General features: G+C 37.2%; 1 long non-coding RNA gene across 1 annotated transcript in view; it reads right to left on the bottom strand.

The window, feature by feature from the left end:
- Positions 1-1,838: 1,838 nt before the first annotated feature.
- The window catches only part of LOC129410416 (uncharacterized), a 101,965-nt gene continuing 91,173 nt past the window's right edge, over positions 1,839-12,630 (bottom strand). Inside the window, exons 8-9 of the long non-coding RNA XR_008632851.1 lie at positions 12,301-12,392; positions 1,839-2,242 (exon numbers count right to left, since the gene is read on the bottom strand). This is a non-coding gene — a long non-coding RNA (uncharacterized LOC129410416). The remainder of the gene's footprint in view (positions 2,243-12,300; positions 12,393-12,630) is intronic.

Here is a 12,630-nt window from a genome sequence, read left to right on the forward strand (position 1 = left end):
CCATATTATGCTTATTACAGTCACATCAGATAGAACCTATGAACCAATAAAAATCTTTAAAAAGCTTTGCATATTTAAAATCATTGTTCAGTATTATTCCTCTCCCATTGAGTCACCGGATAAGCTTTAGAGCCAGCTCACGTCAACAGTCCATAATTAGGAATATCCAAGCTGTAATAATTAAACAGTAAAAAATACAAAAATCTATCACTTTTTCCTTGGTGCAGTAGTGAGGGAGGGAGCTAGTTTGACCCAGTGCATAATTAAGGGAGTCACTTTAGCCGTTTCACGCTCCGCTCTCAGTATGAGGCTGCCTGGCTGAAACTGTGTGGGTTTTGACAGAAAAAAAAATCTACTATTACCTTTTCCACAGTTACTACTACACAAAGTAAACAAATATATCAGTTCAGCAGAGCACTTTCAAAATAAAAACAAACAGATCTACTTGTCATTGGCCTCTGCTTACGGTGGTGGTGGTGAGATAATCCAACGGGCAGAGCTGCTGAGGAAATATGGCAGCCTATATTCAAAATGACGCTAAAAGTTCCACTGAAGGAAATAACTGATTAAAGTGCTAAGGAAAATGTTTTCTTTCTTTGCCAATAGGGAGACGTTTACCTTGGAGAAATTTAAGGCCAGCAGCAGGAATACAAAATTGGACCTGACAATTCAAAGCTCAACACAGATAACTGGAAAATGTAAGTAGTTAAGGGTGGACATTTGCGGTCTATCAAACATAACTCCCTTTTAAGCTGTTAAATTAGAATTGGCAAATAATAATATATTTTATTGCTCCTGTGTGTAATCTTGTGCTCTTTGGACCTGTGCCACTGCTAGGCCACAGCAGTACAGCACCCGCATTGAGCTATAGTTTCATCATGTCCAGTAATTACGTGCACTATGTCATTTTACCAGTGCCACTTTCTTGTCTCCATAGAGATATTATTGCTTTGCCTATGTATTTTTCATTTATTCAATTATAGGTGTGTATCCTGCTAGAAAATAAGTTAAAAACATGCATTCTTACTGTGAGTGAGGTTACCACTCCATAAATCTGGCCTGTAACTTCACCTGCTGGCATCACCTGCTTAGTTAAAGTTAAAAGCTGTACGTAACATTACAGGCAATGCAACACAATGCATGTTCATGGGAAACAATCTTCCAACAGAAATTTTACACAGTGCACCTTTACGGCTCAGCGCAGATTATTAGCAGATTATAAAATGCCACAGAGATTTTAAAGCACACCTATTTTTTTCTTCTTCTTCTTTCAGCACTGCGTGAGTTGTGCGCTCTGTCTTTTTTAAAATTTGTTGACATAATAATTGCGCTAATCTTAAATTCCTATATATTACGCAAAGTTGACTCTTGTGAGCTTTAATCCATTTAAGAATGTTATTACCCCACCAAAAACATACCTGGAGTTGTGGTTCCTTTCATTCACAGAAGTTTGACTAATCTTTTGTCTACATCTCCAGAGATCAAAATGCTTTGTTCCACCTAGTAATGTCATGAAGCAGTAGTATTGAATTAAACAGCTACCTTTTTCTTCTTGTTCTGTAAAAATAGGAAATTCCAGGGCTGAAATGATCCAAGTGATTCTAGGGAAGAGGTTTGAAAACACAGTGGAGCGCTTCCTGCATTACCACATGACATCACAAGGTGGAACAGATTGTTTCCTGACTGAGAAGATCTGAGCCTAAATATACAAGATTTGTGAGTTGAACATGCTTGAATGAAACAAAACAAATGTTTTTGATGAGGAAAACATTATAACATAGATCAGAAAACAGCATAACATGGTCCCTTTAATGAGGACTTGTTTATGAAAGGTCCTATATAAATAAAACAGATTGGATGGACATCATGAGAATCACTATTACACATACGTAACCTATACGAATGCCAGCTATATAATGACGATGATATTGAAGTTATTTTTATCTCGGTGACGCAGAAGTCTTTGGGATCAGATGACTCACTGTGGGAAATGTCTCGGGGGAGGGTTTGTCCAGGGTCTGTGTACGTCATCACGACAAAAGCACTTAGCATCTCGAGTAGGTTTGTAGAAAAGCAGAACCATCAGATGTGCATACAGCATCAGAGTGAATCAATGCGCTATAAAAGGTGCGTAATTGATGAAAACGACGGTGGTTTATGGACGTCATCGGCAGGTAGCGGTCACGATGAGGGCCAGTGACTCACCACAGCAAGCAGTGACATCAGGTTGAGCTCAGAGCAACTGTAAACAAAAAGCAGGTGGAAAAGTACGCACAAGCTGTTATTCTCCAAAAGCAATGCTTCTTCAAATTATTATTTAGTTGGAAATATCTGATGCAAGTTTTAATAAAAAGTTTAACAGATCTTTTGAGAGAGAGCTGTCGGGAACAAAACTGGGAATTAACACAGATCTAAACTAGAGTCTAGGACTAGAGCAGAAAAAAAAAATAAAAATTACCTAACCAGAACAAGTTTGAACGTGCACCAAAAGAAAATCTGACTTCAAATTTTTATCTATCAGCTCAAGCAGCTAAAACTCTACCTTTTATAATATTGTGTAAGTGTATGAGGGTTAGGGTCATGACTTTGTTTCCATGCGGGTTGTGTTGTGTAGTGTTTGAAGTAATCTGGATGTTTGAACATGCATCAGTGTATTTACAGTTGATTAACTGTTGCCTAGGGATGGGCACATATGGATTTTTTGAACTGATATCCGATATTTGCCCTACCGGTACAGATTTTTAGCTTTTAAAAAAGATGGCAAGACCCACAAACTTCTTTTAAGATGAAGTAAAGACCACAAATAAACTTTTCACTTTTGCAAAAATAATGTAAAAAATTTAATAATTTGTTACTTAATTTGTTTGTGTAAACATGCAATCACATAACTATTTCCATTTTTACTCATAGGCCTGTTCAAAAAGACAACTCTGATGCACTGAGGACAATCTGAGAATACACATGGGGCAGCACCAGAAAAATATTGATATCAGAAACAAATACTGATATTGGCTGACATTATGTAAAAACAAGCTCAACTGATATTGCCCGATACTGATACTAGTCTGAAAATGAGATATCGCCCATCCCTTTTTTATTTTTAGTTTTGCATTATTAATACAACTTTTTTATCTTTTGTTTGAAGCTGATGTGACCATTTTATTGGATGAGTGGAGACCAGCAAAGGTTCTTAGAAACTATTATGATTGCAACTCCTTTAGCAAAAAATAAAAAATAAAAATAAATAAATAAATAAATAAAACAGACAAAAACATACATATTCTTATCCTATGGGCTGTACCTGGATGACTGGCAGACACCTGTCACATAAATATGTGTCTTTGCTATTGCACATTGCACACATGGTGCAGTATTACCAGCATTACAGCACAGCCTTGAGCGTCTTCTCACGATAAACTCACAGGATAATGAGTCTTCATGCATGTAGGAAAGTTGGAGATGTGCCAAGTTTCCTTTCATTTCAGTAAATCAGGCCTGAGAGATGAAGCTACAACAACATCTGACAGAAAATACATGACTCCTTTATTACATAAAATCAGAGCCAGTGAATGACTTTAGCCTTCAATCTAGACTTTATATTTCCTTTCAGTGCTATTGTCTGTGATCTCAGTTTGCCCCTGTTTAATTTAACTGGACATCTGTCACAAGCAATTTATAAAGAATCTGACTAAATGAGGTTTCCCATTTAACATGTTTTATATATGAACAACTTTCCAATTTGTTTTGATTATATTATGTTGATTTAGAATAATCTCCACAGCTGTTGTCAATCCCAAGCCTGGATAATTATAACAAAGTAAAGAACACAGCATGTCAAATGGAAAATTAGTCCTCTGCATTTGACCCATCCCAGGAGCAGTGGGTGCACCACCCAAGAACCCATCTACAGATCCTGAGCTGGGACCATGGTCAGGAGCAGGGGTGGAAGAAGTACTCAATTTTGTTACTCAAATATAAGAACAGATATCAGAGCAAAAACAATACTCATGTAAAAGTAACACCTGAAAACCTACTTGGTAAAAGCATTTAAAATCTGCGCAAAATACTTTCTGAGGTCTTATAAGGCTTCAAATGTAGTCGTTTTGTCCAACAGAAACAACTGAATAACATTTTTTACTAGATGCTTTCATTTGTGTATTTTTGTTTGCTCAAACTACAAATGTTTTAAAAATAAACCCCTCTGCTTTTTCAGCACGTCTTAAACAACAATAATAATACTAATAACAAAAAAAAACATTTACTTTTCAGTCCAGTTAAAAAATGTAGTGGAGTAGAAAGTACAGATACCTATACTATACTTAAGAACAGTACTTTACTACTTTTACTTCCACCAGTACTTTCCACCAGTAGTCGGGAGTACTCAGGGGTACCTTAGCTGAAGGATTAGCCTATATGGTGCACGTTTTAGATTGATAAATGACGCTGGAGTAACTGAAGTAACACATAGCACATGTACACAGTGAGAACTAAACACAAACTAAATCTTTTCACTGAAAGTAAAAATCCAACACAACAAATATAAATATCAAAAACATTGCTATAAATTCTGACCAATACCAAAGTCCAGAAGTAGCGACCTGCGTGACATCACATGACCCGCACTTCCTTATCTTTACCACAACAAACAGTTTTATCAGGTACAGAGGTACAAGACAGATAATACAAGATAAATCATACAAGGCTGATAAAATGTAAAAATATCTTTAACACCTCACGTAACATATGACCTGACACAGCAGCTTGTGTTTATACTTCATACCATATCTAGTGTCATAGCTTTCTCACCCAGATCGATGAGCCGTGTTGTCATTGTCTCATCTGTATTGATTTGTGTTTGTCACAGCTCACAGCCCTGAACACTGCTGTCCCTCTGGTGCAATCATCTCTGGCATTCACTGCTGCTGTTTATCTTTTAGCAGACCAATGTAAACTCACCATTTGCTCAGTATTTATTTAACTGTCCCAAGTTTGAAAAAGGTTTGCTTGACATATTGATGTTAGACATATGTTTTTCCACATATTTCACCACTAAATAAAAAAGAAGGTGATAAATAAATATAAATAAATGTCTGTATTTAACAGACAGTGTGGCTATATGATCTCAAGAATGTACCTTATAAACTTGTTGCTGTTTGGTCTCTGACTAAATATAATGAGTAGTCTGGAGGTAAAATATTATAGATGCACACACACACAGTTTGAACACACTGTCTCATTATTTTATTTTTTCTCACAGCTTCCTACATTTTAAATACATGCAGAAGACATCAGATATACTGAAGCAAGATGATATTATTTAGTAAAAAAAAAAAAAAGTTAAATTCTAAATATTTTTCAACAAAGCAACGGGTGGCTAATTTGAGGATTTGGTTATAAAATATGTTTTTGTTTGCTACATAATTCCATATATCTTACTTCATATATTTGCCGTCTTCAGTATGTATATAAAATGTCGAAAGAAATAAGCATATAGAAAAAATAATAATAAATGAGATGCTGAGTCCAAACTTGACCAGTGTGAATTTTAATTTAATAAGAAAACATACATTACTGACCCCTTCAAAACACAAAACATTTTAATCCAGCTGTCATTTTTTATTGCTTGGGTGTATTGTAAACCAATGTTCTTTTAATTTTAATATGTAATATGCATAAAAACATGATTGGTTACAGCTATTCTTGTCATTGTTTGAATTTCAAGCAGATCTAAACTGGATACACAAACCCTAATCACAAGAGCTAGTAGTAGAACAGAGACATCAGGATTATGCTAATGTGAGGATGATTTACTTTGGTTGGTACTCAAATTCGATAGAAAAATCTTCGAAGGAGAAGGATTCAGACCCTTCAGTGGATCCACTATGCTCTGATAAAACCGATGCAGTTGGCTGGACATACAACAAAAGGGGTAGATTGGCAAAAACAAGTGGAAATTCCTGTTACTAAACAATAAGAGATATAAAAAAAAACCCAAACCCTGCTATAATGTAGGTCAGTGTAATATATGTAATAAGTGTCAGCCAAAATCTGTTTGAGTGAAGTTGTTGTAATTAACTCATGCCAGCCTCTAAAATAATCCATTTAAGTGGTTCAAGATGTGCCAAGTTCTACCCACTGTGTTTAAATATGTTTCCCTCTGAGCTCCCTGAAAGCTTCCCTTAGAGCAGTCCTATGAGAGGAGAAGATAGGAGCCCATTCCTGCAGAGAAGCTTTAGTCGGTGCCTGGAGATAGCGTCAGGGAGGACCACTCACGGTTCTGTCCCCCCCGGGTTCAGTGAATCCATCCAGAGTGACAGAGGAGGGCTGGTGTGTGCGGGGGCCCTGGGCTGTGCTTAGGATGGAGCAGAGAGGGGGATATACAGCAAGCATGAGGTATTAACTGTGCACATGCTTTAAAGTCAGCGCTAGCCAAATAGCCAAACGCAAGTAGATTTTGACTTTGGTTTATCCCTTATGGATGTTCCTTAAAGGGCCCATATTACACTATTTTCTGATGTGTGTTATAATGTTGTTTCCTAATCAAAAACATGCCCGGAATTGTGCTTTGTTTCATTCACACGTTTGACACACAAATCCTGCATATTTAGTTCTTCTCTCAATCAGAAAACACTCAGTTCCACATTGTGATGTCATGTGGTAATAGGAGAAGTTCTCCACTGTGTTTTTACGTACTACTACTACATACACCTTACACAAAAATAATTTGGATCATTTCAGCTCTGGAATTGCCAAACTTAGCAAAAGAAAAGGTGAAAGAGAGCTGTTAACTTGAAAACTACCACTACATTTTGAGCTTTTTGATTATTAATGCAGGTTTACGCAAAGATGTGTGAGTGAAACAAACACAACTCTAAGTATGTTTTTAAGAAGCTAACATTATAACATGGTGTAAAGCTCGCAAGCTCAATTTTACATAATATACGACCTAAAGTTGCAATGGCCATGTATTTTTGTAGGGCGCATTTTTATTTTTTTTTTTTCAAGATCTGAGTAATACACAGTTTGTCAGTATCAGAACCAACACTGTTTATGAGTGAAAACTAAAGAGTCAAAAGAAAATCATAAATCACAAAAGCTTATCTTTATACAAAAATTAATTTCACAATATTGAGTCCAAAACCCTCATCAGCCTGTTTCTCTTTGTGGAAACCATCTGACCTCGCAGCATTAGGATTCATTCGCTCAAAGATAAGCGGGTACTTTTTTAATTTAATCAATAGCTGCTATTTGGTTGTGAGGTATGTGATCACCAAATCCCGTAGGAAGAAGGGCAATAACGTCTTTCCCCTTGATAAAATTCACCAAACATTCTCTTTATTCCAGCTTTAAATCCTCAATCCTGAGAATCGTTGCCAAAGAAGAATGTCTGACTTCATCTACATCCATCTCGACCACTTTGTTTACTGTTGTGCTGTACCACAAAAGGGATCCAGACAGGCGCTTGAGTTTGATGTCATGGCTTCACAGATCTTCGCTGATTGGCCTGTGTGCGGTCTACAACTTCTGGGCTTCTTGCAAACCTTCTAGTGTATTGCGATTCCCGACCTAGTCGCTGGAGAGAAATAAAACTGAGCGGAGGCACTAGGTGGTGCCAGCCTGGCCACAAAACCCTGCCCACACACATCAACCTCACCACGTCACTGGCTCAAATGTGTATTGGGAACCTGACAAAGATCTAAAAAAATCCAACTTGCAGCTCTGGGTTAGTTGAACACAAATCAAACAAAACCCTGAAGCAAACCCAACTTTTTCTGGCCCCAAACTTTGACATTCCATCACTCATTTTAATGCACGTTTTTGACAAAAGGTGATGGAGGCCCAGTAAACAGTTTGTGTGTGATTGTGAGGAGTAAATGTTACCAGTCGCCTGTAGACATGCTCATGGTGCACTGCAGGGGGCGATTACCAATGCCCCATCCATCTACCAAACTCACTATCCCACCAGCAGAGAGAGAAGCAGAGAGAGAGAGAGAGAGAGAGAGCGAGAGAGAGACAGAGAGAGAGAGTGTGAGTGAGAGAGAGAGAGAGAGAGAGAGAGAGAGTGAGAGAGAGAGAGAGAGAGAGAGAGAGAGAGAGAGAGAGAGAGAGAAGAGAGAGAGGAGAGAGAGAGAGAGAGAGAGATAAGGAGAGAGATAGAGAAAGAGATAGAGAGAGGGAGGAGAGGGACAGACACTGAGTGAGAAGAGAAAAGGTGGAAAGAGAGAAAGGGAGTAAGAGAGAGATTAAAAGAAAGAGAAACAAATAGAGAGAAAGAAAAAAGGTTAGAGAGAGACAGAATCAGAGAAGGGGACAAGAGTGGAAGAACGAGAGAGGGGGAGAGAAAATATAGAGGGGAGAGAGGGGGGCCTGTTTGGAAGACAGCACGGAAAAAAGCAAAGGATTACTCGCCAGCGCTGATTAGCTGGCAGCTTAACAACATGCTGTGTTTTCCATCACATCCTATGACCCCAGGCAAAGGAGGCAAATGAAACGGTATTTTTGTGATTATTTGAAGAGAGGAGAGAGAGTGAGAGAGAGAGAGGGAGAGAGTGAGAGAGACGAAAAAGAAGAAGGGCTGGTAGCGATGACATGAATATTCAATTTAGGCAATTACAAGCTGTCCTACTTGGGGAGGCATGAGGGATATGACAAGCAGCGTGAAGTCATTTCTGTCAGTGCAATGGGGAAAAGTCCAAACATGTCAAATGGGAATCTTTAAGGGAAATATTCTATAGAAAGTTGTTAATGTAGTTTTTCAAATGGATTACAAAGCATGAAAGAACGACTGTAGCCCAGATTGTGCCTACAGCCAGTGTATCAGACAAATAATGGAGACGGAAACACTTTATTCAGCTTAGTTGGTCTTACTAAAGCATGAACAAAGGCTTCATTCATATTGAACAAATAGTTTTTTTAAATAAATAAATAAAATACAATAATTATTCAGGCTTAGTAACTACTTAACGCGTGACCGTAACCCCATAGTTACGAAGCCTGAACCATTCATCATAAAAGATTTGTTCATTATGAATCTAATTTTCATGCTCTATTAAGACTAATTAAGGTCTAGTTATTATAATGTGTACTTGGAATGGTGAAAGTCCCATATTATGCTATTATGTACTTTTTTGTTATGTTATTTTCTCTAAAACAACATACCTGGAGTTGTGCTTTTTCATGCACATGTCTTGAATAATGGTGCTATTTAGGTCGGCTTCCTTCAAGAGTTCAAAAGACTTTCTTCCACCAAAAGGATCATTTTATTTTAAAGAAGTCATATTGTGCTTCTATGTTTGCGCTGGTTATAACCTACGACACCCTTGATTTATTATGTTATAATTTGCACATCACAATATTCACCAAAACAAATAAATAAAGAAAACAAATCTGCTGTCTTCCGCGTTGGAAATCAATGGTGCCCAATAGAAGCAAATGTCACTGTAAACGTCATCACACCAAAGATGTGTAGCTGACTGACTGATTGAGCTGCACATCTCACTAGTGTGCCACAGAGGTCTATGTGCATCACCGTTTTAAAAATAAAATTGTAGCATGAAGTAAGTAAAGAGCAGTGTACGTATGCCAGTGGTGGTGAAAGTGAGAGCTGATCGGCAAAATGGAGTCTTGTAAATAAGTGATTAAAGATTACTCAAACATGCAGGAATCACTCCCAATACAACTTCGAGAGGGTAAATGGTGAGAGGAAACAACTAAAACATGGTTAAAAGCTCTGAAAAGTCAATTTGGCATAATGCTTAACCCCATTGAGTATGTTTACTATCGGGATCTATTAGTAAATAGTTAGCGTCTAAAATAATTAATAAAACATGAATAAGAGAAATGGAGCTGTTATGATCATGGATAGCTACAGGATCTTGCTTGCACGCAACATGTGGTTTTCTGTGCAGCATTAAGTCATTGTTTATGAAGTCAATATTTACTCCTGTCAATTTCCAATCCTTATTCCGAGTATTTTGGGCTCTTTTTTGGCTTAAACAAAAATAAATCAAGGAAAACCAGAACTCTGTGAGATGAAGGCACAGCGGCTCAGTGGATCGCACTCTTTTTCCCAATACAATAATTTTTAAATGTTTAGGATAATACAATGGGTGAAAAAGTGATTTTGTAATGCCAATGTATAGTCCAGGTCAGTGTTGGGGAGTAACTGAATATATATATAACAAGAACTTTAAGTAACTCTATTCCAGTACATTTTTCATTTATTCAGAATTACTTTTCTAAACTCAGAAGAATACATTGTGATACTTGATCATGCAATTTAGGCTTCAAAATACTATAACACTACTACAACACTGCTCTTGTCTTACAGTACATGCATGTGGGGATATTTCCTTCTCCATGCAGTGATAGGAAATGTATAAGCTGTTTTAAATCATATGTTTTTACACCATAATTTAAATGTAACTCACTGTAAAAGTATTCTTAGTATTCAGAACACAATACTCTGATTAGACCATGTATCAGACTACATTACAATGAATTTGGGGATTCAGTATTTTGTAACTTAATACATTTTCAAAGTATTCTTACCATCACTTTTCCAGGTTATTATTAAATTATGCTGGAGAATTTTAGACTATAGAGGGCCACCGTAGTCTCCTCTATTAATGGAACATACTGCTAACATCTATAGTATAATGTAATTCAGTTTTGGGTTGCTCCTTACCATTTGAAAACTATAAACACAACACACAAATGCCATTATCAGAATTGTACAGCTCAGTTCAGACCTGGAGAGTGTGAGCTGCAGGGCCCCATTTCCCTTTTATCATTTCTGATTAAAACGAGTCTGTGCGTGTTCAAAAGGCCTGTTTTATAATCAAATCTTCCTGACGTACATTTTATTAAGCGCCCGCTGCTATTCTCTATGTGGGCTGGATGTGATTGTGGCGTGGCAGTGACGGAGTGGCGTGCTTAGGGGGATGAATGGCGTTTTCTGGCTCATTGCTTTCAAATGACTAGCCTGGTATCATTGTCAATGCTGAGAGAGAGAATCTTTAGATAGATCTCCCATTGCCTTTTGCGCTCATTGAGAAGGCATAGGAATCAGTTACTACATATATTGTATTTTGTGGTATGTGCAGTTTTGTAATAATGGCATAATATTCATTTTATCAGCCCTATATTGATCTAAGTATAGTTGATAAATAGTCTGTGCAGTCTTGGTGACAAACATCAGGGACGGCATCTGGTTTAAAATGGGTCTCAACAGCTGTAATAATCTATACATTTTGTGATATTTGGGTCATGTTAATGAATAAAAAAAAAAAAAGGATTTATCCTATAGATGAAATAACCTAGCCATAGTTATTCAATAGTTTGTGTAATCTGTTGTTATATAAAGCATCAGGGAGGGCATCTGTCTTAAAACATAGGACAACAAAACAATTGTAATTTGCGATACATGACATATGTGTGAGTGAGTAAGAAGGTATGTGCTTATGTGTATGGATGTTTGTTGTTTTTAGAATAGTATTTATATAATGTGACCATAGAAATCCATGTATCATTCGTTCATTATTTTTTTCAATATAAAACCAATAACAAGAAAAAAAAAACAAAAAACAGTTTTCTTCATTATTTGTCTCCAAAACCAAAATGAAAAAACGGATAACGGCCATTGACTTAAACTGCGATGCCGGACTTTTGCGCCATAGATGGATTGAATCAGGACTAAACCAGAACTAAACCGTTTTCAGTCCTGGTCTGGTCCCAGTCTCAGTCCCAGTCTGGTCTCGGTCTCTGTCCTTGTCTGGTCCCGTTCTCAATCACGGTCTGGTCCTGGTCTGGTCCCGGCCTCAGTCTTGGTCTCAGTCCTGGTCTTGGTCCCGGTCTCAGTCCTGGTCCTGTTCCCGGTCTCAGTCCTGGTCTCAGTTCTGGTCTCAGTCCTGGTCTAAGTCCTGGTCTAAGTCCTGGTCTCAGTTCTGGTCTGGCCCTGGACCTGGTTTAGTCCTGGTTCAGGCCGCATGCGGCTCAAAAGTCCGGCATCGCAGTTTAAGTCACAAAAACAGGAAATGGCCATTATTCGTTTTTTCCCAATATTCATTTAAACACAAAATCGAAAACTGAAAAAAAAAAAAAAAAGAAAAATCATTATCTGTTTTTTTCATTTTGGTTTTGGAGAAAACAGTGTTTTTTTTTTCATTTTCTTATTTTTGGTTTTATTTTGAAAAATTTATGAATGAATGATACACAGATTCATAGGTAATATCAGTTTTATTTATTTGTCATTTATTTATCTATGTATTTTGAATCTATATTTTCAATATTTCCACCAACCTGCTCATGGACTACAGATGTAAATTAGCATTTGCGCTCATAATCTGGCAGCAGCATCTCTCCTATGACTTTGGTTTTGTTGTACACTGCCCCTGTACAAATAAAAGCATACTATATTAAAACATGGTAAGATGTATACTTAGATCTGAAATCAATAAGATAACACATGGAGAATTATATATTGGAACATTATCATTTTAAAATAATTTAAAATATGAGAACACTTCAGCCGTAGTAGGTAGACTGTGTGTGTTGGTGTCAAACCCAGATATACAAAGCATCAGGGAGGGCATCTGTCTTAAAAAAATGTTTCTCCTTGCATGAAAAAAA

The sequence above is a fragment of the Boleophthalmus pectinirostris genome, unplaced genomic scaffold (genome assembly GCF_026225935.1).
Source record: "Boleophthalmus pectinirostris isolate CB_2022bp ecotype Guang Dong unplaced genomic scaffold, ASM2622593v1 HiC_scaffold_22, whole genome shotgun sequence".
NCBI classification, from domain to species: domain Eukaryota; kingdom Metazoa; phylum Chordata; class Actinopteri; order Gobiiformes; family Gobiidae; genus Boleophthalmus; species Boleophthalmus pectinirostris.